Consider the following 27,695-nt stretch of genomic DNA (forward strand, 5'->3'; position numbering starts at 1 on the left):
AGCCCTGCACTTAGCCCAAGGCCTCATAAACATTCTGGAAATAACTTCACGAGGCTGGTTAATCCTGGCAGAACAAAGGAGTGGGGCTCCCAAGGAAAATTCTTCCCCGAGGTCCCCACCTTCCAGAGACAAATAACTAGAGGAACAGCTGCCAGGGCGGGCCCAGGACACGCGATCTAGAGCAAGGGTTCTGAAGCTGGCACCCATGGATGGGCCTCGGGGGTCCTCAACGCCCTCACACTTTGTGTGGAATACTGGGACTGTTTCCATCAAGGTGGGTTTTTCTGAAAAGAGGATCCGGAGTGGACATTTTGGGCATTGCTGATCACACGCAGCATGCCGATGGGCCGCGGGAGGGGAGGCAGAGACACAGCAGCGAATGGGCCCGGTAGCATGGCGCCTGGGGGCCCTAAAGAGGGTTGTTCTGACAGCTGGGAAGTCAACCCTGACACAACACCAGCTCGCCCCTCAGCCAGGAGCATAGCCCCTCTTCCGTTCGGATGTGGAAGGCAGGCACGGCACTTCACGCTCCCCACCTCAACCCAAGGGCCCCCCAGCTGTGAACAAGCCACGGGGCTATGGCGTCACCTGTGTGGGCAGCCATTCTCCATGGGGCTCCACTTTGAGCACCTACTACTTAGCCTACCCAGTATTTCCTGTTTAAAAGACAGACTCTCAGGGGAAGTCGGATCTAAAACTTTCATTGCTATTTCTTTCTCTTAATTACCTAAGTCAGTTTCTTACAGCCTTCCAAGCCTGTCCTCCTCATAAAACCACAGACCCCAAAGGATTTGTTCTTTCAAAAACCATTTGGATAGTTACTGTGCCCTGGTCTCCTCAAGGTTTTGATTACTAACTATTATGTTTGATATTTTTTCCAATCTAACACTTATAATTTCCAGACATCATCTCTTCTTTTTTTAATGTTATAAACTGGCCCTCAGGTATCTTTCCAGGCCTCTGTGATTTTTCTCAAAGGTCAGCCTCTGGCCCTCCAGTGGCCTTAGGTTGGAGGCATTTTAGAATGTGCCATCAAGACCTGAGGTTATTTATTACACTCTTAACTGGTGTTTTGAAAGAAGAAGACATACAAATGGCCTTTTACAAAGGAGACCTACAAATGGCCAACAAACACATGAAAAAATGCTCAACATTACTCAGCATCAGGGAAATCCCAATCAATACCACAATGAGATACTACCTCACACAGGTCAGAATGGCTAAAATTAACAACTCAGAAAACAATAGCTGTTGGCAAGGATGCGGAGAAGTGGGAACCCTCTTGCCCTGTTGGTAGGAATGCAAGCTAATGCAGCTACTCCAGAAAACAATATGGAGGTTCCTCAAAAAGTTAAAAATAACTACCCTATGATTCAGCAATTGCACTACTAGGTATTTATCCAAAAGATGCAAAAAAAAAAAAAAAAAAAAAAAGCTGATTCAAAGGGGCATGTGCACCCCAATGTTCATAGCAGCAATGTCCACAATAGCTAAACTATGGAAAGAGCCCAGATATCCATCAACAGATGAATGGATAAAGAAGATGTGGTGTACATATACAATGGAATATTACAGAGCCATCAAAAAGAATGTAATCTTGCCATTTGCAACAACGTGGATAAAATTAGAGGGTATTGTACTAAGTGAAATAAGTCAGTCAGGGAAAGACAAATACCACATGATTTCACTCATATGAAATTGAAGAAACAGATGAACACAGGGGAAGGGAAGGAAAAATAAAATAAGGTTAAAAAAGAGAGAGAGAGGGAGGTAAAGCATAAGAGAATCTTAACTACAGAGAACAAAATGCTGAGTGGATGGGGTGGGGGATGGACAAAATGGGTGATGGACATTATGGAGGGCACTTGTTGTGATGAGCACTGGGTGTTATATGTAAGTAGTGAATCACTAAATTCTACTCCTGAAAGCAGTACTACACTATATGTTAACTAACTTGAATTTAAATTACAGTATATAATAAAGGAGTACCTGGGTGGTTCAGTCAGTTAAGTGTCCCACTCTTGATTTCAGGTCAGGTCATAATCTCAAGGTTGTGAGATCAAGCCCACGATGGGCTGCCCACGGGGGGTGGAGACAGCTTAAGATTCTCTCTCTCTCTGTCTGCCCCTGTCCCCTGCTTGTGTGTGTACATGCACTCTCCTTCTCAAAAAAATAATAAATAAAATAAATAAAAATTAAAAATTAAGAAATAAAATCCTCTCCAATTTTCACTGGGTTTTAGATCCCCTAACCCATGACAGAATCCAGATTATACACACACACACACACACATGTGTGACTGTATTAGTAACCAGTTCCCTATTCTAAGAATGTAAGAATGCAACCCCTGCCGGTATGCAGATGACTTTTCCCTACTTCCTTCTATCTAATTCCTGATATAATTAAAGTTCTTGCCTTTGTTTCCTAACTCATCTTTTCTGAATATGAAAATAATGTGCTGTATTGTAGAAATCCTGGAACATAAAGAAAAATATAAAGAAGTGAAATAATAATTTTCATGTTCCAAACCCTTTTATCTTTTGTATATACATTTTGTATAGTATGTATAATAGGTTTCACAACTTTTACAATTTCTAAACATCTTCACCTGCCCATGAAAGTCATTTTTTTTTCTTCTTAGAATAAATTCTTTGTTTATCCAATTAGACTTCCTTCAAGCTTCTCAACCACGATAACAAGCTGCTCCCTCCAGCTCTCTCAAGGTGGAAGCAGAGATTGAAGGGATTTGGGATTCAGAAAAGCTGAAGCTGAGTTCCACCTCTTTTTCTTCCCTACAGTGCAATTTTGGACAATTGCTAGAGTACTTCACACCTCCATTTCTTCATCTGTAAAATGGAGATGAGACTTTCTGCCCAGGATTCTTCCTAGTGGCTTCTTGGGAAGACCAGAAAAACATGTCGTGAAGAAAGACATGTGCCGTGAAGAAAGACATATGGGAAAGCCCTTAGAAAACCGTAAAGCACTCTAGAAATGCAAATGATTCTCATTATTACATCCACACTGGTTTGTCTTTGCCTCTGTTACCTTCTTTCATTGAAACCATTCCTTTCTTTCTCAAAATTTACATTTGTTTGCATACTTCCTTATAGCTTTTCCTTTTGTCCGCCGCCGTTTGATCAGTTCATGGTCACTTTGCCCAGAGCTCATTTCAATCCTCAAATCCTTGATTAATTGGTTCTCATCCATGGGTACCTTCTGCATTTTTTTGCACTAAGAAGTCATGTCCTCTCAACATTCTAGAAACATGTCAGCCCATGGCCCTATATTCTTCTCTTGCCTGTTATGATTTGATGAGATACTCAAAGAAGTCAATGCCAGTCTTGACCTGGAAGCCTCTAATTCAGACACAACCGCCACCTACATTACACCCTTGTCACCTGAACTGGCTCTGACTTGGTTGGGACCAGGGACCATCCAAGTAGTTAACACTTACAGAATCCTTACTCTGTAACAAGTACTGTTCAAAATGAAACAACTCGCTTAACTCTCCCAGTAACTGAAAAGCCAGAATGATTAACACCTCATCTTATGATAAAGAATCTGGGCATAGAGAGAACTGAAGACATTCACCCACGAAACTAACAGTGGCAACAACAGAAACCCTGACTGTCTGACTCGTGAGTTCTTGGTCTTGGTCACTGTTTTCCTACACCCATCACCATACTGGGCTGCAGTAAGAATGGGTGGAGGAGTACACGGAACCCAGCACCCTTAACATGCTGGGTTCCGTGTACTCCTGGAGGAACAAGCAGCCAGGAAAATGGAAGAAACCAAAAGGAAACAGCAAGCAGGTCAGAAGCACAAGTTCTATAAACACAGCCTGCTTCATTCAAAACTCAACAATAACTATACTAACCAGATTCCCATGGGTTTCTGGAAGACCTGGTTATTTTTTAATATATATATTAATATTTTATAGTATTTTATTAATTAGCCCATCAGGAGAATGAGGTCCACAAATATTCCTACAGATCCAAGTCCTAACCACTCTTCAAGTCCCACTGTGCCCTGTCTGCTCCTTTCTACTGTCGTCATTATGTAAAACCAGACACACAATATGTTTCCTCTAAGTCTCTGATCATTCAGAGCAACCATAAAAACTTACTATAAAGCTATAGAGCATAAAGCTGAAGAATGTGAGGTCAAGCCAGCCAGCTGGGTTCAAATCCTGGCTCTGCCACTCGAGCTAAGCAAGTCTTAACTTCTCCATGCCTTAGAATCCTCATGCATAAAATGTAAGTAATAATTATGCCTACCTTCGAGGGTAGTTGTAACTGCTAAATTCACAAATGCATGGAAAGCACAGAGCACAGAGCCTGTAGGCCCTCGTGCCATGTAAGCAGCTGGTTATTACACGTCCACCAGGGGCCAACACTCTGCTAGGCACACATAGGGCAGGGAGGGGAGGCTGTTTCTGCCCTTTAGAAATTCACACCAGAGGAGGCAAAGGGGGGGTGGGACAGACATGCAGAGGGCATCATCTCAAACTGGGGATCTATGGGTGCACGAAGACAGTGCCCCCGGCCTGGGGGGGGCAGAAAGACCTGGAGCAGAGGATCCCCGAGCTGCCTCTTGAAGGCGGAACAGGACTGAAGCCAGGGACAGATGCTGCGGAGGGCACTGCCGACACAGTGAGAGGCAGGAGCAAAGGCCTGAGGGTACAAGGGCCTTTCGTGGCTAAGCTTTCCTTAGCTTGTGTCACCATCTCCATCGCTAGCTACTCTTCTTCGGTCATGTAAAGATAAAAGATATGCCCGGAAAAAAAAAAAAAGTTCTATACATTAAAGCTATAAAGAGTCCTCTTGCTCCCCTTTTTGACAAGTTTTTCTCTCGTTTTCTAGACAAATACGGTGGCAGAGAACCTGTGGAGACATGGACCGAAAAGACTAACAACCACAGGTCACAACACACCTTGGAACTGCTCTTCACTGGGAATACTGGTGACTTGACCCCCACTTGCCTATCTTCTCCAACAAATATTTCCTCTTCCCTTGCCCACCGGGAGCAGGTGCACTGCACAAAAGGCCACTGTAGGCTGTTATTGCGGGCAGGATGGATAGGAGTAACAACATTGTAGGTGCATAGATTAACTGTCCCTCATGAAGACGTCATTTTGCAGATGAGGAAGTAAACTCAGCAGGGTTATGAGTCTGCCCAAATCACACAGAACGGAGCCAAGGGTGAGAACGGGCCTGGTTTCCTGGCCCAAGGGCCACACTATTCCTTCCTCAATACCACTGTACTTGGAGTCACTGGAAAGCAGTGTAAAAACATGCATGTGGTAGGGCTAAGGTACGAGAACTCTTTGTGGTGCCAAGAGAGGCTGTCCTGCCTTGGCTAGAAAAATAAAGACACAGAATTTAACCTTCGTATTATATGTTTATATATAAACTGCCCTCTGAGTCAAAAGTTAATCCAAATATTTGAAACAAAACTAACTCCCTCATATTTGTTTTGGAATAAGGGGGAGTCTTACCCACAGAGCAATAATGATTCCTGTTAATAACCAAACCGTAACAGCAAAGCCATATTCTTTTTTTTTTTTAAAGATTTTATTCATTTATTTGACTGAGAGAGATCACAAGTAGGCAGAGAGGCAGGCAGAGAGAGAGGAGGAAGCAGGCTCCCTGCTGAGCAGAGAGCACGATGTGGGGCTCTATCCCAGGACACTGAGATCATGACCCAAGCCGAAGGCAGCGGCTTAACCCACTGAGCCACGCAGGCACCCCACAAAGCCATATTCTTGACTGCCATTCTCTTACTCTAGCCATTTGTTTCCACCCAAAGTAGAAGTCAAGTGCCTGAGAAAGAAATGGGCACCAGAAAATGAGCATTCTTCGTAAGGTCCACAACCAAATGAGTAGGAAAGGACTATTTCCTCTTAAAGGGAGAAGAGTTCAAGTTTGGTGGTGGTGTGTATGTAAAGATGGGTAGACCTGGGCTCAGAAGATGGTGTCCCAGCCTTAATCGTCATGTGAAATGGAAGAGATGCTGATTGCCACTGCCACGAATCCCTCACCTTGGCCCTCACTGAATTAAAGTAAGGTATAGAGCCTGGCTATTTTGTAGGGTTCCATATTTTTCATTTGAAAACAACTTTGCTTTTTACCAAAAGCAAGATGCAAAGAGACGTGATCAAGAAGTCACCTCAGCTGAGGCTTCAACGTACATGCTACTTACAGGTTCCTCTACATACAACATAAACCCTCAACGTTCTTTTGAATAGAGGCGGCTCCTTATAATTTAAAGATCAAGGGGTGGGGTGTCTCAGTTGGTTACGTGTCTGCCTTCAGCTCAGGTCATGATCCCGGGGTCCTGGGATCAAGACCCGCATTGGGCTCCTTGCTGAGGAGGGAGACTGCTTCTCCCTCTCCCCCTCTGCCCCCCACCCCCAACTTGTGTGTCTCTCTCAAATAAATGAATAAAAATCTTAAAAAAAAATAAACAAAATAAAGAGAAGAGAGTTACAATCAAGGACGTAGTTGGAAGCCTGGTTTGCGGCTCACAGCTGTGTGACCTTGAATTCTTTAATTCTCACTCTGTTCACCCAAGAAACAAAATAACGTCAGCCTTGTGGTAAGGATTAAATGTGATAATAAGGGCACCTGGGTGGCTCAGTGGGTTAAAGCCTCTGCCTTCAGCTCGTTTCATGATCCCAGGGTCCTGGGATCGAGCCCCACATCGGGCTCTCTGTTCAGCGGGGAGCAGGCTTCCTCCTCTCTCTGACTGCCTCTCTGCCTACTTGTAATCTCTGTCTGTCAAATAAATAAATAAAATCTTAAAAAAAAAAATGTGATAACGTATGTTAACATAACCCAGGCTATCATGGGCACACCACAAACATCTATTGCCAATTCCAGGCCCAAGTTCAACAGAATATTGTCTTAAGCAAAGGCAAGACAACGCCTTTTGGATTACTATTATGTTTGGACCGACGACAATAACTCTTAACATTTTCATTCCACTGTTTATCTCTAAAATGGTCTACGGATTCTGACTATCTCATCCCAGGACCTTCTCACACCTTTCCCCCACCTCTGTCTCAGTTGCACGAATGTAGATTTATCAATAAACTAGGTTCCTCGCCACAGCAACTGAAAGATCATTCATACACTTCAGAGACAACCTTGAATTTTATGTTGAAATCAAAGCATCTTTGCAAATAGTGCAGAATAGAAAGGAGAGGTGGAGAAGGTGAACAACCATGATCCTATTCGTTCCAGAAAGCCCAGTGCAGTGAAGGTGTTTGGGGGATAGAGATGAAAAGGCCCTCAAGGGATCTGCCCCAAAAGCCAGCATAAGAAAACGGCTACAAGCAAAGGGAAAATAAAAATAGGATGTGAGCCAACAACTTGGGAGAGCTTATTTCAAGTTGGGAAGATGAAGCAAGACCTCATAGGTGAGAGAGCCTTTGGGACAGACTGGAGGAATGGACAGTTATTGACACGGAATTGGAAGGAAAGGGGGAAAATATAACTAGTGACGAGTCAGAGCTTTTTGAAGAAACACCCTCTTTGAACACAATGTAAAATAAAGACCAAAGAGGGGAGACACTAAGAAATGGGTATATTTTCATTCTGTCAGCCTAGCCTACAGCTAGCATAAAAGATACTCTCATCCATTCAACTTCAGTAGAATTCACCCAAAGCATTGAGACGTGCTTGGATGGCAAGGAAATGGAAACATAAAAGGTATAAATATGTCAACTTCATCCTCAATGCACATTCATTTTCATCATCATCTTTATCGACAACCAGCATTTTCTGAGCACTGCCCAAGTGCGGAGAGCATTCTGCTAAGCACTGAGGACATAAAGTGACATAAAGCATGAATCTTGTTCTCATAGAAAAATGACAAATTCATCAACAAACAAAAGTGATTTCTCTTCCATATGCAGGCTCTAAGAAAACCCATTCAGTACTTTTTCTTCAAATATCCAAGGGACCAACATTCTCTGACCCAAGAAAGACCTTCCGTATCTGAGCACCCATATTTGGATAGTTGGCCAGGGTAGGATTTCTTCTGTAGTCCTTCCTATGGGAGCTGCAGGAAAAACCAGGAAACAGACATAGAAAAGAACCAGATACAGACTGAAATTCTTCCCTTTCCCCCTTTAAGCCCGGAAACAATTCTGGAATTTCTGACGAGGTGATAAAAAGGAGAGCCATGCATGCTGAAGATATCAACTCTGGTCCCCTGCACCCCAAAACTCACTGATAACGCTGATCTGCATAAGAAACACAAAAGGGGACCGGCTGCAGTATCTCAGTGATTGGGATGTTTTCCGTCCACAGGGTTAACTAATATTTATCTAAAAATTCAGATCAGTGAGTATACTTCTTGGGTTTCTCCTAAATATTTAATGCCTCCCACCTCTGCATATCCCACCAAACACCAATGAGAGTCCAAACCACACTCATGACCTTTCTCTTGCATTTCCAACCACTATTTACAGATGTCCAAAAAAGAACTAGTGTTTTCACTCTCCTCGGGTCTGTCTCTTTTAAAGGAACACAGATCCGTAAATCTGTTCTTTTCTTACCTCTACATTTAGGCTCACATTTATTTTAAAACGGGCAGGGAGGGAGCCCAAAAGGAAGGATGCGAGAAAACTATTAACCCAGCTAAGCCTAATAAGCAGTGATTAAAGTTACAGTCAGAGAAGAACGAAGCTCAATGCCTCCTACCCTCTTCCTCCTCTTTGTGCCTTTAATATTCTACTTCAGGCACTGAGAGGGAGGGTGACGCGGCTAGCGAATTCCAACCAGCACTAAGATAATTGTACCATTCACACCCCTCACCAGTCAATCAGGGTCTGCTTACCCAGCCCCATTTATTAATAGTTTTCCCACACTGGCAGTGTCAGAAAGGAGTGCAATGAGGCTTTCTCCCTGAAACAAGAAACGGGGCGTCCTCAATAAGGACTAAGAGGAACGAAGGAGGTTTGCAGAACCCAGGGCCATTCGCCCCAGTTCACAGCCACACCTGTTTCAAGGGTGTCGGGGAAAGCAGCTCCCTAACTTTCCTAACTTTGCAACCAGGCCTCCGTGGAGGGTGAGAGAGCTCAGGAATAAATACAGCCCTGGTCTTACTTAATTCCACGCCAGGCCGCACCCCTTGTGTGTACTCTGCACGCTAAGCCCCCTCGTGGACCAGCCCCTTCTTCTCCCTCCAGCTCGGTGACCCTCCACCAGGCATGCATCTGCTTGACGGCGATGGGGTCTCCCTCTGGAGGTTAAGCACTAGGATGGCGTGATGTTTAGAGAGAACAGGTGCCTCGTCAATCAACTTGCCAGGTGGTTCTCAGCCATGACCACACGGGAGAATCCCCTGGGGAATATTTTTAAATGACCCCTGCCTGGATCCCCTGTTGAGAGGTGTTAATTTCACAGTGTGGGGTCTGGCCTGGGCATGGATATCACTGTTTTGCTTGTGTTGTTGTTGTTGAGCTGCTTCTGTTTATGTCTGTGCCAGCTCTCCAGGTGATTCTGTTATTGAGCTGGGATTCGGGAGGCCTGCATAGCCTGTCCCACTGATTCAGAAATGAGAAAATCGAGGCCCCGAGGCAATGGCTCGCACACTGTGAAATATCATACATGGAAAAAGAAAGAAGCTTCTGACCCTCAAGGCCACCACTACGTCCGTTATCATTCAGGCAGCCCCCAGACACCCTGGAAATCCCTAACACTGTTGAAGACACCCCAAGGAGAACCCTGGGCTCTGAAGATACATGGATGAGCAATGCCCACCGCCAGCTAACAGAAGAGACATGCATTCCAAAGGGACTTGAGGGGCAGGGCGGTGAATGGGAAAGCACTGGAAAGGAAGTCAGGGGATACGGCTCTGCCCCAGGTGTGTGTCTTCTTTACACCTTGGAGCTATTTGCACAGCTTTAAAATGGGGGTTGTGGAGGACAGATCATCTTCAAGGTACCTCAGAGCATTAATACTCTTATTATCGCGTGTTAGATGCACACACACACACATATGACTGTACCTAAGCTCCGCAGACACATTTAATGCATTTCAGATTATTTTTTACTGTTGCTATTCGGTGGGTAAGACACTATGCAAATATACCAACACACGTGCAAGCCTAGCGTGTATGGGTACATGGGGTGTGTGCACGTTGGGACACACATGGAACACAGTGGCTTCTAACCCAAAGACACCAGCCACCATGGCAGCTGAGTAAACACAGTGAGGTCCCTAGAAAGTGGGGGGATTGCTTCGCAATGTCTACACATTTTCACGGAGTCCAATTAGCTTGGAGTAGAGGATAAAAGCCATCACCTCAGCTTCCAGTCTCTTCGACGCCTCTCTTCCCCCAACCCGAACAATGCCACGCTTTATCCCACCGTTGTTCTGAAGTCCCACCTCTCACAAAGAAATGAGATCTGATTTCCTCAGAAATTCAAACCAGCTGAAACCCTGATAGGCTCTATATAAAGATTAATGAGAAATGGAAACTTGACATTTCTTTCTCAAGAAGGAACTTCACCGTCTTCTCGAGGCTGGGAACAAAGACATGGAGGAGGGCGTGTGTGAAGCACAGCCTGGTTTTTAGGAGTCGAGTGAGTTAATTAGTCCAAACCTTAAATTATCCTAATCTAGGAAGCTCTCTTCTCCAAATGCTCCCCTCCCTGTAGAGCTGGACTCCAAGCAGGGTCAAAGCCTGTACTTCTGTTTCCTTCCACGCCTGCCGATCCCTCGGGGCGGCCTGTCCCCTCTCCCGGTCCCTCTCCTCGCGCAGCCTTGTCACTGTGCCTCCACGCCCCGCCCCTCAGGGTACCTGGGAACAAATGTCCCTCAAATCAGCCAGGGCTGAGTCTGGCTCATCCAGATACCTTCAGACTCAGAATACTCTCCTTAAAAAGTCTACAGGGGGAGCCTAGGATCCTTTCGCTAATGAAGGAATACAAACCCCAGTACACAGAAAACGGGTGCACCTTGGGTGGGGTGAAAGGGTAGAGGGGTGGGCAGCAGAAAAAGGTGCAAATAAAATTCAGAGGACCACACGTGTCAAACCCATCCTCCCTGAAGCACCCATCCTACGGTTCAATCAAATGCTAGAGGTGTCTTTCCATCCCCTCTACACTAAGACATTTGGAAGAAGGCTTCCAAAACACCAGGTCAGCTAAAAAGGCTACCAAAAAGCATTCTGTGAATTCCCTGGGAATAACTGAGCCCCTTATCTTCCATCGCTTCCTTCTGCCATTGAAGACAGCGGCGGGGGTATGAATAGCATGGCAACTTTCAGGCTCACTAGTTGGAAATACATGGGGCTAGGCTGGTCCTTCATTTCGAGTAGCCTGGCCTGGGCTAGGATCCAGCTCTCTCCTTGGCCACAAACCAACGAACAGCTGTCCCTTTCTTTATAATGGCCATCAACAAAGTTAGTTGCAATCCAGTGGTCTAAGAGTAAAATTGTATCATTTGCTCATTCCAAAGGCGAGCCTAATAAACAGGAGTGGGATTCATTAACTGTAGAATCACTAAAGCAGAAATGAGAGCCTCTGCCTTATCTTTTTCAGAAGACCCTGACTTTATTCTCGGGCCTCCTCATTTGGAACCCAAAATTCCTAATCCAAGAACTAGCACATTTCTGTTTTCTCTCCTCCCCAGGTTAAGGGACATGAGGAAAAGCAGAAGGCTTGCCCTTTTATACCAATTTGCCTCTCCATCTGCTCTGCATCCTCCTAAACTGACAATTCTCCCCTTCTACAATCCTAATTATTCTTAAAGACAGAATTTAACTGTCAACCCCTCCGTGAAGCCCACCTCATTCTTCCAGGCGTCCCTCCTCATAGAGCTTACCTAAGCAGATAATAATCTCTTTACTCATGTCTCCCCCATTCAAGTATGAGCTACTGGAAGGTACAAACCAGAGCTACTTCTTTGTTGTGACACCATGTTCGATAATACAAGTTCCTAACAAACGTTTGTTGAATGACGTGGAGCAAAAGACACAAAAATGAAGTTAAAAGAAGACAGCATGAAAGAGAAGAGACTAAGAGACACTAATAAATACATAAACTCGATCTAGGGAAGAAGAATATAAAGGAAAGAGAAGAATCAAGGACAAAAAGGGCCAGAATAAGAACACACAGAGGATAAAAGAAGAGGCAAAAAGACACACATGGTGGGAGACACTCAGAAGAGGGGACATGGGTGAAATGAAACACACAGGCTCCTCTTGGATCTTTTCTGTTTGGGGGAAAAAAAAAAAGCAGCAATTCTGAAAGTTACAAAAGTAGAACACAACTGCGGAGCTGCCCACGTGAACCATAACAGAAAATTCGGTTCAGGAATATTGTAGACCCAGGCCCACAGCAGCGGCATCCCTGGAGAGTGTGTGGAATGCAGAATCATAGGCCCCACCCCAGAGTGAATCAGAGTGTCAATGTTTAACAAGATCCCCAGGTGATTCCCATAGACGAGAAAGTTTGACGAATGCTGAGGTAGCCATCTGACATCCACAGATAACCTTGGTGTCTCGTTTGGCGGTGCGGGACATGAAGCATGACCACCGAGGAGCGGCACGACCTAAGCCAATCACCTCACGTCCCTGGATTTCAGTTCCTTCACCTATCAAATGAGAAGGTCAGAGTAAACGCGTTCTGAACTGTCATGAAGCTCTGACCTTCTTGATCTCACCGGACACGGTAACTTCAAACCCTTCCCACGCCCACCCGAACCAACAACAGAGAGCCTTATTTGCTAATTAATATTTCCCTTCCTCTCTCCTCTCACCTAATATCTTTCTCAAGTGTCTGTCATGTGCCAGGCACTGTGTTCAGAACAAATGATTTCAGGATGGATAAATATCTCTCTCTGTCCTCGAGCTCACAAACTTCTTAGGCTAACAGAGCATAAAAACAAAATTAGGATCAAAGTATGGTAATGATCATGAACCAGCCCTGTGAGACCCAGAAGGCAAAGCAGCCATTCTGCTCAGGGCAGTCACACAGGACTTTAGCAGAGGGCCAACATATGCACCGTGCCAACCTTCTCTGCCAACCTCAGCTGCAAACACTGGAAGTGCAAAGACAGAAACAAGGTAGATGGAGAACATCAACGAACCAACCAAAGGTTCCCGAACACACCTCTCCGAGTTCACAAAACTCCACAAGCACATCCACACAATGGATCTGGTGTAAGGGCCACAGACAGACCATTAACAGCCATAGGCACATCCCCAAAAGCCCACCTCCTCAGAGCTATGCCCCCTCCCTCATCCCGACTGCCTTGGGTTCTTCTAGCTTCGGCATCCTTCTGAAAGATCATATCAATTCAACCACTAATCTACTCTCCCTGGAGACTGCTTCTGTGGTTTCAAAGAGGGGATGCACTTTAATAAATGTGAACAATTCATTAGACCAGCAACTCTTTTTGATCTATATTTATTTATAGAGACGACACGCGTATCTGATTGCATGCACACTAGCAGAAACTGAAAATGTAATTTACTGAAAGGAAGAAATTTCTAGAATTTCTAAGGAGGCTGGAGAATGGCAGTGGGGAAAAGGAACCTCACTTGCCAGTATAATCGCTCCTGACCCCAACAAGTTACATGAGATGAGAGACTTTGTCAGCTCCCGCCCTCCTTATTAAGGAGAAAAGGCTATCTCTCAGAACAACAGTTTGCCAACCTTTAGAATGGTGAGCTCCACCCTGACTTCCCTCCTGCCCCTGGCTTCTATAGGCTGATTTTTATTTATTTATTTATTTATTTTGCTACGACTTTTTCACATACAACCTGTCCTTTCCCCTGCCCATTATATCCTATTCCATAAATATTCATGACATTTTTGCTTTAACTTGTTAGCATAGTGGACATGTCACCTTCATCTTTGTACTGTTGAACAAGAAAATAGGGGAGCAAAGCCCTGCATCCTGGATTCACCTCATTTCATGGAGGAGATGGGAGAATGTTTTACAAGGCAATGGTGGTGTGGTCAAGGGCTGAATCAGCTCAGTCCCGTTTCTCCCTGTCCAGCGCCACTCATCCCCTCAACCAAGTTCAGTCCGTGTTTTCGCCGCCCAGGTGCCCCACTGCCCCTCCTTGCACAGGCTAGTACATGTGCTTGAAGGTCAAAGAAGAGGATCCAGGTTCTGAAGCCATTCTTCCGGAGATGAAGAGCAATACAAAATCCAGCTACCTGCCGTTAACCCCTTCACCAGAAGGAGGCGCTCTTCTTCGCATTCAGCCTACAAGAAAGGCACTTGGTGTGGAAAGTAGTGACTAGAGAATGTGTTGGTCCTCCTCCTTTCCCTTAATTTTGCCTCGTTACTTCTTTGCTTTCTCTGCATCTATTCCTGCCAGAAACAACACACAGGCAGTAGCAAAGCAAGACTCTTGAGACAGATATCCTTCCTAGGAATGGAACCAATGCTGAGAAGAAGTGAGACAACGGAGGGGCACACCCTGCTCCTCTCCTTGCATGTGAACAGGTATCTCTGGCCACATGGCTCTGTGATCCCAGACCCGTCATGCTTTGCTACACTTGAAACACACAGGGACAGAAGGCAACCATGTTGTTCTGCTTCCTTTCAAATCACCAATCTAAACTCCTTAGCCAGGCTTGCCTGAGAAGTCTTTATTTCCCATTAGTTTTGGTTGTTTTGTTTTTTCTTAATTGTGCATCACAGAGGCTCCTCGGCTGAAATTAAATTTGCTCTTCCTCCCCCCAATAGGCACATTTCTTCCTCAGGTAACCCACACTGTAAGGGGGATGGCAGAAGGAGAGAAGACAAAATAGAATCCAGTCAGCTCTTTGTGCCATGAGGGGAAAAATAAAGAGAGAGAGAACAGTGGCCCAGAGACAGCCTTGCCAAGATTGCTCACAGGCACGCAACACACCTGTCTCCTCAGGGCTCCAAAATGGCTTTGGTTGTGGTAAAGGTACAGACCACCTGTGGTGATTCCACCTTGAATCCTAATAAGCCAACAACAGTTGGAATGGCTCCCCCTCTCTTTGTACCTTTCCTACCACCCAGTCGTCTTCTTCCTCAGCACCCTCCCCTTTTAACCTCTTCCCCTTTGTCTAGCTTTAGGGCCAAGTAAGGATGGTCTAGAACCTGGCTTAATCCCATTAGCATTCTAGGAGACTGTGGCTGAGACTCTGTCCAAAGGCCTGCTGTCAACCTGGATGCCAACCAACACGAGGAAGGGTCTAGTGCCTGTAGCACACCGTTGCAGACACCAGGAGAGAGAAAAGGGGCCTACGCCCTAGGGACACCCACCTCACCTTGCTCATCTGTACGTAGGAAACCACCGCACATGGAGTTGCTGTTCTCTGTTCTATTTTGAAGGAAAATTAAGAATACATCCTCCCACTTGAAGGAGTAGAAGCAGATGGAGAACCAGCTCAGGTGTCTGTAAGGTGAGCACACACCAGATAACCTCAGCTATTTGTAGACATGGTGAGAACATGGTTCAAAGCGGGATCCCACCCTCCCATTCTGCTGACAGTACAGATGGGCACAGATTACCAGTTAAACACTCAAAAGAAGGAAACCTGCCTGGGGAGAGGGGAGTAGTGAATGTGGATGATATCCATCCCTTCTGGACAATGAAGAACTATCTTCTGGTCTGATGCTGAAGGACAAGGATCTTCTCCTTCCCCCAATCCCTTTAGTATTTTGGATTGTTTCTAAGTATAGTCATTAAAATGCCAGAGAAAAAAGATTCGAGGGGAGAATACTTTCAGAAAGACTACTGATGTCCATGATTCTGCTACAGGATTTTGAAGATCATTATCTCAACCTGATTTCTGCATCTGGGCACCCTCAGAGTTTGGGGGTGGACGGTCAGGGGACCAAGGAAAAGAGCACACCAGCTCACCATCACTGCCCTCCAGCCTGTGGATGGTCTGACGGCCTCAGGAGTTGTCTTGCCTTGCATGAGTGCCTAGCTGAAGAGTCATTAGCTAAGTCTTTTCCGTTTCTCCTGCTATTCCAAGTACATAAAAAACATACTGCCTAGCCACATTTCACATACTGTAAAAATTAATGGGGGGGAGGGTTAAAGTCTTCATTCTCATTTTAAGGTAAGAGACGAACACATGCAAACGGCACATCTCTTTGTCTAACACAAAGACTCACGTGTCGAATTCTGCACCCCTTCCTCATGCACAGCATTTTAGAACTCTGCAAGATAGCCATTTTGCAAGAGTGTGGAAGTAACAGTTTGCTTGGAGGATGTGTGGGTATAAATAGATGTGTAGACAGAAGGAGAAATTTACAGCTCAAAAATAATAGCACCGGGAAAAAAATATCAATTAAAAGAATATTGACAGAATTCCTTCTTTGCAAGCTTAAGACTGAAGTCCTTTTAAACTGCAGCATCCTTCAATTCCAGGTGTTGCTAGACCAGCCAGATTCCCCACCTAGACCTTTCCCTCTGCAGTAGGCCTCCCGGGATCTCTGGGCCCCGTGTCAATGCTTTAGACAGCAAGTGGACTTCAGGGCAACAACCACAATAATCACTATTTTCATTTTTTTTAAAAGGGCATTAAAAAAAAAAAAAGGCTAGGAAGGTAGAGACAGGAGACGGGCATGGAAGTGGCAAGGGGAAAAAGCTAGCCTGAAAAAAAATTTTTTTTCTAGATTCCCATAAAAATCAGAGCTGTAGCCCTGGGTGAAGAAAATGCTATTTAACTCAAAAATCACACAGGTCTCCCATGCATGTCTACATACACAGACCCTTATGTCACCCAGCATCTTCCGTCCCTCCATACATCCACCCCCACTGCCTTCCCAAAACCCAAAACCTGTTAGATGAGAAAAGCAAAGCCATACATGGGAGATTTCCCCCTTTGTAAAAAGCCTTTTTTCCCCCAAACAAAATTTTATTATCTTATCGCCTTTTCTTCCAAAAATTCCACTTGAGGGATTAGAAGAGAGAGATAAACAAGGAATCCCTACCCCAGGTGAGACAAAAATAAAACAGAATTTGCCCTACCTTGGTTTGTAGAAGCCAAACCTCTAGACGGGCAGATTAAGGGAGTGAGCATGTTGGGAATGTCCAGTTTCCTCTTCTCGCTGGCATATCCACATAAGAAAGACGAAGGATAAATGAAAGGAAGGTAACTGAAAATCCAATTTAGCGTGAATTTTGTTTTAATCTTGTGTCTTGAAGAGATGCAAATTCAAAGGAAAAAAAAAAAGACTGAATTCAAAGGTAATTCAGGATATGGAGAGCAGCTCACAATGCAGAATCCAGAGTAATTATTCCATTTGCATGTGAGGTTAGTGGCTGGGCTATTTTTTAAATGATTCTTCTGGCAATTATGGTTTTTGCTTTTTGGAGCTTTAGAGGAGGAGGCTCTGTGTAGAGAAGCTGGGGGCCGGCTCTGTCCCTCCGTGGAGCATGGTCATTCCCAAAGCGTCCCCTTCCTAAGGGGGAAAAAGAGGCGGTCAGGGTTCGATCTGAGTGTCCCCGGAGGGTGAGAAAAATGCATTCCGAAAAAGATATCAATTCGTTTTAAGGAAAAGGGGGAGGAAACCCCGCATTTCCCACAGAGTGCACACGAGAGGAATTGAAAACAGCTGGCACCGGTCTATAAATAATTCAGAAAAGGTCTGGCTATACCATTCCTGGGACAGGCATGGATGAGAGGTGGGAATGCCAACCTGAATGGAAGAGGAGAGAGGGAGAGAGCGAGCGAAGGAGGGAAGCAGTAAGGAAGGAGGAAGGGAGGGAGAAGCGGCACCAGGGAGCAACACACACTCACACACACGCAGAAACACAATCCCCACTTAACTCGCCAGCAAGTGCGGCCCCCAGCCCCATCTGCATTGCTGCTGACATGTCTGTCTCGCTCTCCCCATCGCCTCCAGCGGCAGCGCCTCCTCCCACCCCAGGCTTGTGCTCAATGGGTTCTGATTGTGCACTGGGTGCACACTGGGCATTTCTTGGAAGGGGCACACTGACACGCGCGCACACACACACACGCCCCCGACGCGCACGCGCCCCCGCGCGCGCACTCACACTCACCCCCCGCGCACACTCACCCCCGCGCACACTCACGCCGCCGCCGCGCTGATGTGCAGCGCACGGGGCTTCACCTGCAACGTGTCGATTGGACGGATGGTCGCGGCGCGTGGCTCCGGCCCGGGGCACGGACGCCCAACCTCTCCGTTCGGTAAGGGGATTAACACCCCTCCCAAAAAGAGACCAGAGAGAGCCGTCCCCTTTCACCCTAAAATATATATATATGTATATGTATATATATTTTAAGCCACGTCCAAATTAGCAAGTGCCGGGTTCTGCTGGATTCAAGAGCTTCACCCAACACCAGGTTAGTTAACGGTTCCACCGCTTGGATCCTTTATCTCCCTGACACCCCCAAGCCCCAACACTGAGACAGGAGACTCCGAAGCGAGTATTTACGTACCGACTCCGAGCGCCTGGGCGATTGCAGAATCTCCGGAGACGGGTGGCGGGTGGCCGGGGATGGAGGGTTTTCCTTTCCTGCAAAGCAGGATTGATAATCCGGGTCGGGGTTTTGAAGTTCACGACTCTTCGTGGCGAAGCCAAAGAAAATGCATTCGGACGCCAGCACTTCTGGACTGTGGTCATCAAAAATCACCCTGACGAGCACTTTCGATAAGAGCAAAGCCCCGAGATTTCCTAGAGGTGAAGAAGCCGAAGGAAGTGGTTTTTGAAAAGGGGGGGGGGGGGAAAACCTTCCTTTCCCCAAAAAAAAAAAAGGGGGGGGGGGGAGAGGCAGAAGCCCAGATTCCAGTTGGTGATGATCGGAGCCGGGGGAGGGGAAGCGGGCGGGGGCACGTTGTGCAAGTCAACCGCGCGGCAGCGGGAGAGGAAGACGAGCAGGGGGAGGAGGGGGAGAGTAAGAAAAATGGGTATTAATCACCGGGGACGGGCGTTGGGCGGGAGATCACAAGTTGCCCGGTCTGCATTTGGGTCTCACACCCAAAAACGTGCCCCCCCCCCCGCACACACACCTACCTCTCACACACTGGCTCGGGTGGGAGGAGAAACCCACGAAGCTGGGGAAGATGTTTCTGCTCCTAGGGTGTTGTGTGTGTGCGTGGGCGTCCTCTTTCTCCACACCCCCCACCCCACCCCACCCCCAAACCCCGTCACCCCCTCACTCCTATTGCTAAGACTCCGGCAGAGGCAGCTCCCCATGTCACGTGCCGGGGGGTGGTGTGGGGTAAGAAGGGGGGAAAAGCCTTAACCCGAGTCCGTGGCGCCTCCTGCTGGCCGCAGTGGGGCACAGCAAAGAGGAAGGGCCGCGAAGGGGTGTGGGGAGCGAGACAGTGCCCCCGGTGGGCGGCCGCACCGGGCTGCGGAAAGCATCTCAAAGGCGGAGCCGCAGTTTGAAATGTAAGACCTCTTGCTCTCTTTCCCACACACCAGCCTCTGCTTCCCACCGGCGGCGCGAGCGCTGGGCGCAGTTTAAAGCCGGGTTCTTGCCTTCAAGAGGCTTAAGGTCTATTCTGAGTACACGAGGCTGCCGGGAAAACAATGGGAAACAAAGGAAGGCAAACAAATGGAATTAAGGGCTAAACGGTGTAGTAAGATAACATATGTGCTTTACTGACAACTAGTGAAGGTTCGAGGAGTTGGACATTTCTTATTAAAGTGGATCCTGTTATTGAAAGACCTTGAGAGAAAATGTTGAGACAGGTGAATAATCCTTATATGAAACTACATTTCATGGCATTTGCGAACCCACACTCTTGCAAAAAGCAAACATCCCTTCTTTTCTCTCCCTCTTAACCTGTTTTCTGTTTTAATAGCACTTACCACCACCTGTATTATTATTTGTAATATTAATATCATCATGTATGCACCATTTTTATTCTGATCTGTTGTCTCTTCGAAGATCTAGAATATTATAGTGGTGGAGCATTTTCATATTGGCTATATCATGAACTTCTCACCAACGTTGCCGAGAAGCAGCCATATAAACACACAGGTAATACTCCTGTGTGAAGCAGTTACACCTAGTCATTTGGAGCTTTGATCTATGTAGATTAGATCAGAAGTATATTTGGTCCTATAGACCAAACCGTAGTCATAATAATCTGAACCTAATTCTTTCATGTTTTCTAGTTTTTGTTAGGTTTAATGGTCACATCTAAAATTTCTAAAGGCACACACAAATACAAAAGCATTATGGAAACACAAATACTGAAATTACTCTTTCTCAGTAATGGTATTGCGGTTTTCCTTTTTTTTTTTTTTAATTTTTTTATTTTATTTACTTGACAGAGAGAGATCACAAGTAGGCAATTGCTATTTTTCTAAGACAGGGTAGGTCTGATCTTCTACCTCTTTGGAGGACTACTCCAGAGACCCACTCCAGAGTTGCTGTGCCCCTTGATACACAGCAGCCAACCCAAACCCCTTTATGTGCAGATTTCCTGTTGTTAGAACATGGATTCCAGGAGGGGTGTTAAGTTGCAGAGCAAGGACCCCATGGGGCTTTCCAGAAACACTTCCTTGAGTTTTCCAGGGAATACCATTACCTTCAGAATAAGACCCAAATTCACTCAAGCGTTGACCTTTAACCTACTTGAAAAAGCAACAACAACAAAAACACAAACAAAACAAAAAACAAAACAAAAAAACCACACAGAGCCCACCTTCCCTTTCCTATTCGAATCCCCTTCACCAAAATTGGGTGGTTCGTCTCTATTTTCTTTTCATCCCTTTCTGAACCCAGTAATTCCATTCCAGCCCATTCACTTTTGCAAGTGTGGAAGAAAAAATGAATTCTCCAACTCCTTAATTACGTCCACCCTTCCCTTCAATTTCTAGATCAAGTCCCACCTCATCTGAGGATATTTTCAGTCCACCAGGCCTAAACTGATTTCTGTAACAACTACAAGTTTTTCAATGAGGTATGTGCCCTCACCACCATGCCCCTGCATCCCACCGTTTGCACATGGAAATGTGTAGGGGAATTTGTATGGTCAGTTATCAGATGACTAGGGGATAGTACTGACATGCATGATGTGGGTGCCAGAGATATGACACACACTAAGTTGGTCATTTGGCCTTGCATTAGGAAGAACTGGCCCAAAAAGAAAAGAATACTGCCACAAGCTATTTACGTTCAACCATACTGGTTCAACCATATTGAAACTGTTGGTATTCAATCATATGAAATTGCCAATCACCGGAAATAACCATCATTGCCCTATAATAAAAAGGCAATTTCATAAGGCTAAACTTAAAATTGTATACTTATTTCTCCAGTCTTTCCAATTACTTATCTAACTACTTAAGGAGCTAGACAAGCATCTACACTATCCATCTATTCCCAGCACCTGATGGTTGGTTAGCAATCTCAGGAGTTCCCCTGGTGAAATTTTTAATTGGTCCCTGTACACGGAGAATGAGGAAGGACTGAAGAAAAAGAGAGACCACTCCGGATTGCTGGGTGGCAGTTTTAATAGGCAAGACCATTTGCCTACAAGGCCTGTCTTGGGCAGCTGCAAGATAAATGGATCTCAGCACCTCCCCACCAGAATCATAAGATTTTATATAGAGGTCTTCATGGGGCTCAGTCATGTGTGCAGTCCAGCTGATCTCATAGCTGTATCCTTGACATGGCTCCTAAGGTGAGAACTATGGGTAGAACAGGCATTCCAAGGACAGGGCAGGGGGTAAGGACCTTCCAATTAACCAGAACCAGCCTGTGACTCAACTGAATGTCACCTCCTCTCAATGACCTCCTCTAACAGTGGCACGATTCCAGGCATGCAATGGTGCCTTGATACATTATGAAGTTTGGGGTTTGTCTGGTTGTGTTTTTTGTTTTTTGTTTTTTGTTTTTTGTTTTTTTAAATGACTATTAGAAACCAGTCTTGCTGACTCTGGCTCGGAAAAGCTAATCCTAGAGACCATGCAGCTTGTAAGTGGAAGGTGGCATCTCTTCTCCATGGTATTCATTGCCCATTGTCCATTCAATGGGAGAAGATCTCTCTCCTTATTCCTCAGATTCCCTGACACTCCTTGGCACGTCTCATGAATGACCTTTGCCTCCAGGGACCACAAGCTTTTCAATAAAACCATTTTCAAGGATCATCCGGATTCATGAAATTTGGAACATTATTTCATAACATTGCAAATATGCATTTCCTAACTCCTAGTCAGGAAGCACAAAAAGCAAAGCTCTAAAAAGACAAGATGTTGGATTATATTTCACAGTATCATTTAGCAAGGGAAAAACTCTCACCTGAGGCTGCTAATGACACTGGTGGAGGTATTCTGTCAGCTCTCTTGACCAAAAGAGAGGATCCCAAGAGATGCGAACACTCTTGTCCATGGCCCAGTCAACACATGCAAAGCCCATGAGTTGCCCAGCAATCAATCAGTCAATCAATAGAAGCAGGAGGTGTGGGGGAGTATATTTATCTCACAACATCTTTCATATCAAGCACTGATACCACAGGGTAAGGCCTGAAGTTTATGATTTGGGGTTCCTCTTCAAGGAAAAGAGTTGAAATTTTTTAAAGATTTTATTTATTTATTTGACAGAGAGAGGGTCAGTGAGAGAAGGAACACAAGCAAGAGGAGTGGGAGAGGGAGAAGCAGACTTCCCGCCCACCTAGGAGCCCAATGCGGGGCTCAATCCCAAGACCCTGGGATCATGACCTGAGCCGAAGGCAGACAGGTGCCCCAAGAGTAGAAATTTTTATGTGAAAGTAAATATTTACTTAAAATGAGGAAATAAATCAAAAGAAATAAAAAATTCTTAGATATTGGGGCACCTGGGTGGCTCAGTGGGTTAAGACTCTGCCTTCAGCTCAGGTCATGATCTCAGGATCCTGGGATCGAGCCCCACATTAGGATCCCTGCTCAGCAGGGAGCCTGCTTTCCTCTCTCTCTCTCTCTCTGCCTGCTGCTCTGCTTACTTGTGATCTCTCTCTGTGTCAAATAAATAAAATCTTAAAAAAATTTTTTTTGATATTAATGCCACAAAAATTTGTTATTATAATTTTATTACTTCTTGCCTAAATGTTCTGTAATGTTCACTTTTCTATATTTTTTACTTTATATTCTTCACATTATGATTTATAATATCACTTATATGAAAGTAACAGAAAGTATCAAATCTATCCTTTACCATGGTTGCTCAAAAAAATTTTTTTCATTATTAATCATTTAGAAAAATTTCTTATTGGTAGTAGTGCATTTTTTTTTAATTGCTGTCAAATTAGGGAAAACCTCAAATTTCTTTTTTTTTTTTAACAGATTTTATTTATTTGTTTGACAGAGATCACAAGTAGGCAGAGAGAGGGAGAAGCAGGCTCCCTGCTGAGCAGAGAGCCTGATGCAGGCCTCAATCCTAGGACCCTGAGATCATGACCTGAGCCAAAGACAGAGTCTTAACCCTCTGAGCCACCCAGGTGCCCCTCAAATCTCTTTTATATATAAGTCATAAGGCTTCAAGGATTTCAAGTTTCTGTGTACAGTGGTTAATATTAAATACCCCTTGAACTGATGACAGTTTGCAATGTATTTTAAGTTTTGCATTATCTTCATCAATGTCTCAAACCAGCCAGAAATTTAAATCTTTTTCCAAAGTGTTCATTTGGTTCACTCCTCTTCTATTACTGGATTATCAAATAATCCAGGAGCCTATTCATTCCTAAAAGGTTCTCCTTTTTCTTAAAGAATTACAGTTTTGGTATAATCTGAAAAAAAAAATGTTACAATTTGCCTCTTGATGTCAGGTTGATTTCTATTGATGTCGTGCTAATCTTTTTGTCATTTTTTATTTCATATGTGTAAATTATTATATGAATTTTCTCTTGGTTCTTCAACAAATAAATGTATATAATAAAGAACTCTTCAACTATGGCTCAAACAGCAATCTGTAATTTCTCACTTGTTTCATTTAAAATGTCCAAAAATCCTTTCCAAACTGCAGATAAAGTGGTAAACTCAAGCTTTATCAACTCTTAAAGGAACTTTAAAAAATCTATGTTTGGGTTTCCCTTCCAGCCTATGGAAAATTCTCGAAGCTTCATGTTGATGTACTCATGGTACAAAACTTCAACGGCTTTCCAATGGGAAGCATTACACTTTGATTCTTGAGAGCTTGTTTGGAGGTTATAGCAGGGGAGCGCAGCTACTCCTATACCCTTGACCGAAGAACGGTCCTCTCCAACCAAGCGCGCAGCTTCGGGAGGGATGCACATGGAGCACTGAGGGAGGAAGGGGACACCCGCCTAGCCAGCCAGATCAGCCGAATCAACCCTGGCAATCAATGGGGTGACAGATGTCACAGCCAGATCGCCCTCACATCCTACACTTTGATTCTTTAAAAAAATTCTAAGTTGTCAAATATTCTATTTGTGAGACAAATTGGAAAGGGGAAAAAAAAAAAGCATTACGGAATACAAAAGCAGTCTGCAACTTCAGGTAAGCTGGAGACAGCATTTGCCCCAGCTTGAATAGGAGATGTTGCACTGAGCACATGGTCTCTGAGACTTCCATGTCACAGTGCTGCAGAGTTCCTTCATTGAAAAAGCTGGCAACAGCTTAACTCTATAGGAAACTGATGGCAAGCCGCACAAATATATCTCACTGAACCCAAATTAAATTATTCCCAACTCAACCTCCACTTAGCTTCATCTCAGAAATGCTCACTGCCACTCCAATGACACCCAGTGTGAGAGGAAATCAGACAGAGAAAGTTAGAGTGGAAAGAGACAGCAAGCTTAAATGGTTGCAATTAAAATATGCTACTTTTGCAAATTTTACTAAAACATTTGGACACATTATTAGGGCCTCTCCCACAGCCTTAGAAGAAAGGGCCCCAAGTGAAGGGTTGGGAATCTGAAGCTGCATTAGCTTCAAAGTCAGTCTGCCTCTGCTCGTTACCTAATGTAAAACAGGCTTCCTAGTTTCTAGAGAAAATATTCGAATTTTATCTTTGAAAAAATAATTCGTTAAAGGCTCAGTTGACAACATGCATATTAATGCATTCTGCTGAATCCAATCCATCTTCTTTTGCTTGCAATTCCTGAAGTGTACAGGAAACACAGAGCATCCAATTTTAATAACTCTCACAAGCATACTAAGATCCTGATTCCACCATCATTACTCTTTTAAAAGAATCTATTTTGTTCTTATCATAATGATATTAATTATTCAACCCAGGCAGTCTTTTGTCAAAGGGATAAACAACTTTCACCCCCTCCCCTCTGGCCTGAAGCCCTGCCGGACCTCCAAGAATTACAGAAGTCTTCATTATCCACTGCATTTTCTTGAGCCTGTTGTGTACATTGTAACAATACACTACAACACATTCGCATTGTATATGCAGAGAAACATTTCTTTAATCCTTCCCGACATAGTCTCTTTTCTTTTCCAAAATATACACTAGGGACGGAGGGGAGGAAAGAAGAGGGGAATATACAAGACTTGCAGAGAAAAGAATAAGTGAACCTAGAAAGTGGATGGAAGTTGTGATGTGATAGTAAGTTCTCTGGGATAAAGAGAAGAATTTGCATGGTGTTATTTCCAGCATCACTCAACTCCTGCAAGAACACACCCTGAGTGGAAATAACCCCCAATTAAACACAGTTAGAGTTGGCACTGCCTCACTGGGTTTTTCCTCCTCCTCCAATATAGCAAAGATATGACAACCCTTTTTCCAAACTAGCTGTTGTTTTTTTGTTTCTTGTTTGTTTTTTAAGAAATCCTTTAGAATCTTGATTTTATCTACCTGAATATGTTTTCTTTTCTTTTCTTTTCTTCCCTCCCCCCACCCCATCAAAATACTTTAAGGGGAAAAAAATGGCCTCTAGTCTCACCATTATGATGCAGAGAAGATGCACTCCTGGTGTTTCATTATGACTGATCAAGCTTCTTGAGAAATGTGCCCTAATTTCTTTTACCACAGATATGGATGAAAGATCCCATCTCTATCTGAAGGCATTTTCAAACATCTTATTACCAGAGGCAGTCTGATAATGATGCAAATGTAAAACAAGAGAGATAAATTCTGTATCTCTCCTCTCACAGGTTCCCTTCTCTCTCATCACTTCATGTCTGAAGTTTTCTAAGGGTTTTCCTTGTGATCCAGGTATCCATTCCCCCAATATTGGTTTTCCATTTTAGAATCTTCCTCCTTCTTTGCAGGTCTTTATTCCTGGAGCAGGCACTGGCCTCCTCCTCTGGGGAGGCAGCCCCTCATCTTCATACCCCCATCAGCATCCTTTTAGCTTCCAGAGTAGCTTTTATTGATGTGACCTCTGCCCACTTTCGATGGTCTCTGGGCTCCCATCACCTGGCACCCTTCCCATTCACAGCCAAAGGATCCTGCGTAGAACCAGGGTTCAAGGAAATAGGGACAAAGAATAGGGATTTCCGGCCTTAAGTACCAGAAAGAAGAGCCAACTGGGAGACTTGGACAGGCTGTTGAGAGTCACGCAGAGTCACAAAGGTGTTTGAAGATCACTTGTGCTGGATTCCATTGGAAAGCATGTGCACGTGAGCACACACACACACACACACACACACATATAGTAGCATTTTCAAAGAATTCTGAGGTGCCAATCTGAGGCAAGGCATGATTATTCCTCACAAGCCCCAACTCTATACATCAGCCTGAGCCGTACATAAAGTGAGCTCCGCCAGGGCGACAGGCTGGAACATTTTGTTCACTACAACCCTGCAGACACCCAGCTCGGTGTCTGAATGAATAAATGAATGAGTAACTTCTAAGCAGACCCTAAAAAAGCTTCTCCATCCTTATTGGAGCAGAAGCACCATGACCCTGCTTGAACACTCAAGAGGCTCCCCGCTAGTGGAGTTTGGTTTAAACTCCCCTTTACAGACGCTGGTTCCTTCACAGTCTGGCCCCAACATCCCTCTCCCCTGTAGCTCTTCATCACCTACACTCATTTTTTCGTTCTGGTTTTTTTTTTCCAAAGACTTTATTTATTTATTTGTCAGAGAGAGAGAGCACAGCAGGCAGAGTGGCAGGCAGAAGCAGAGAGAGAAGCAGACTCCCCACTGAGCAAGGAGCCCTATGTGGAACTCGATCCCAGGACTCTGGGATCATGACTAGAGCCAAAGGCAGCAGCTTAACCAACTGAGCCACCCAAATGTCCCTTTCATTCTGTTTTTAAATTGAAACTGATTTTCTTTTTAAATTGAGATTTTCGTTTTGTCAAAGTTGTATGAGCAAAGTTTAAAATATTCAAGTTGTTCAACACCAGTCCTCTGACCTCCCACCACCTTTTCCCCCTCCCTAAAGGCTACCACTTTCAGCTTTAAAAATAAAATTTTAAAAAGTGGGCTTCTTGCCCAGCATGGAGCCTAACATAGTGCCATGACCTGAGCTGAGATCAAGGGTCTGACCTTTAACTACTGAGCAACCCAGGTGCCCCTCAGTGATTCAAACTGATGACACTAACCCTCACAGCTCAAAATGACACACTTACATTACTCCTCTCCATTGTCCATTGACATCCTACTATGGAACATAAGAATTTGTTTCTCTTTCACAAATAAAAACAAAAACAAATGTACCACATAAATGCACATTTCCTTCCTTCATAATCTCTAATATGCATAGATTATAATTACACTTAAATCAGTATTCAGCATCTACAATTGTCCCATGAATGTCCCTTATTGGATTTAATTATCCTTTCTCTTAAGTCTCCTTTAAT

At 44.6% G+C, this 27,695-nt stretch overlaps 1 protein-coding gene across 1 annotated transcript in view; it reads right to left on the minus strand.

Annotated features, from left to right (window-relative positions):
- GRIN2B (glutamate ionotropic receptor NMDA type subunit 2B) overlaps positions 1-17,147 on the minus strand; it is a 403,262-nt gene extending 386,115 nt beyond the window's left edge. The window contains exon 1 of the mRNA XM_059404761.1: positions 16,987-17,147. The gene's annotated coding sequence lies outside the window, so the exon portion shown is untranslated. The remainder of the gene's footprint in view (positions 1-16,986) is intronic.
- Positions 17,148-27,695: the final 10,548 nt, after the last annotated feature.

This window comes from Mustela nigripes, chromosome 6 (genome assembly GCF_022355385.1).
Source record: "Mustela nigripes isolate SB6536 chromosome 6, MUSNIG.SB6536, whole genome shotgun sequence".
Taxonomy (NCBI): domain Eukaryota; kingdom Metazoa; phylum Chordata; class Mammalia; order Carnivora; family Mustelidae; genus Mustela; species Mustela nigripes.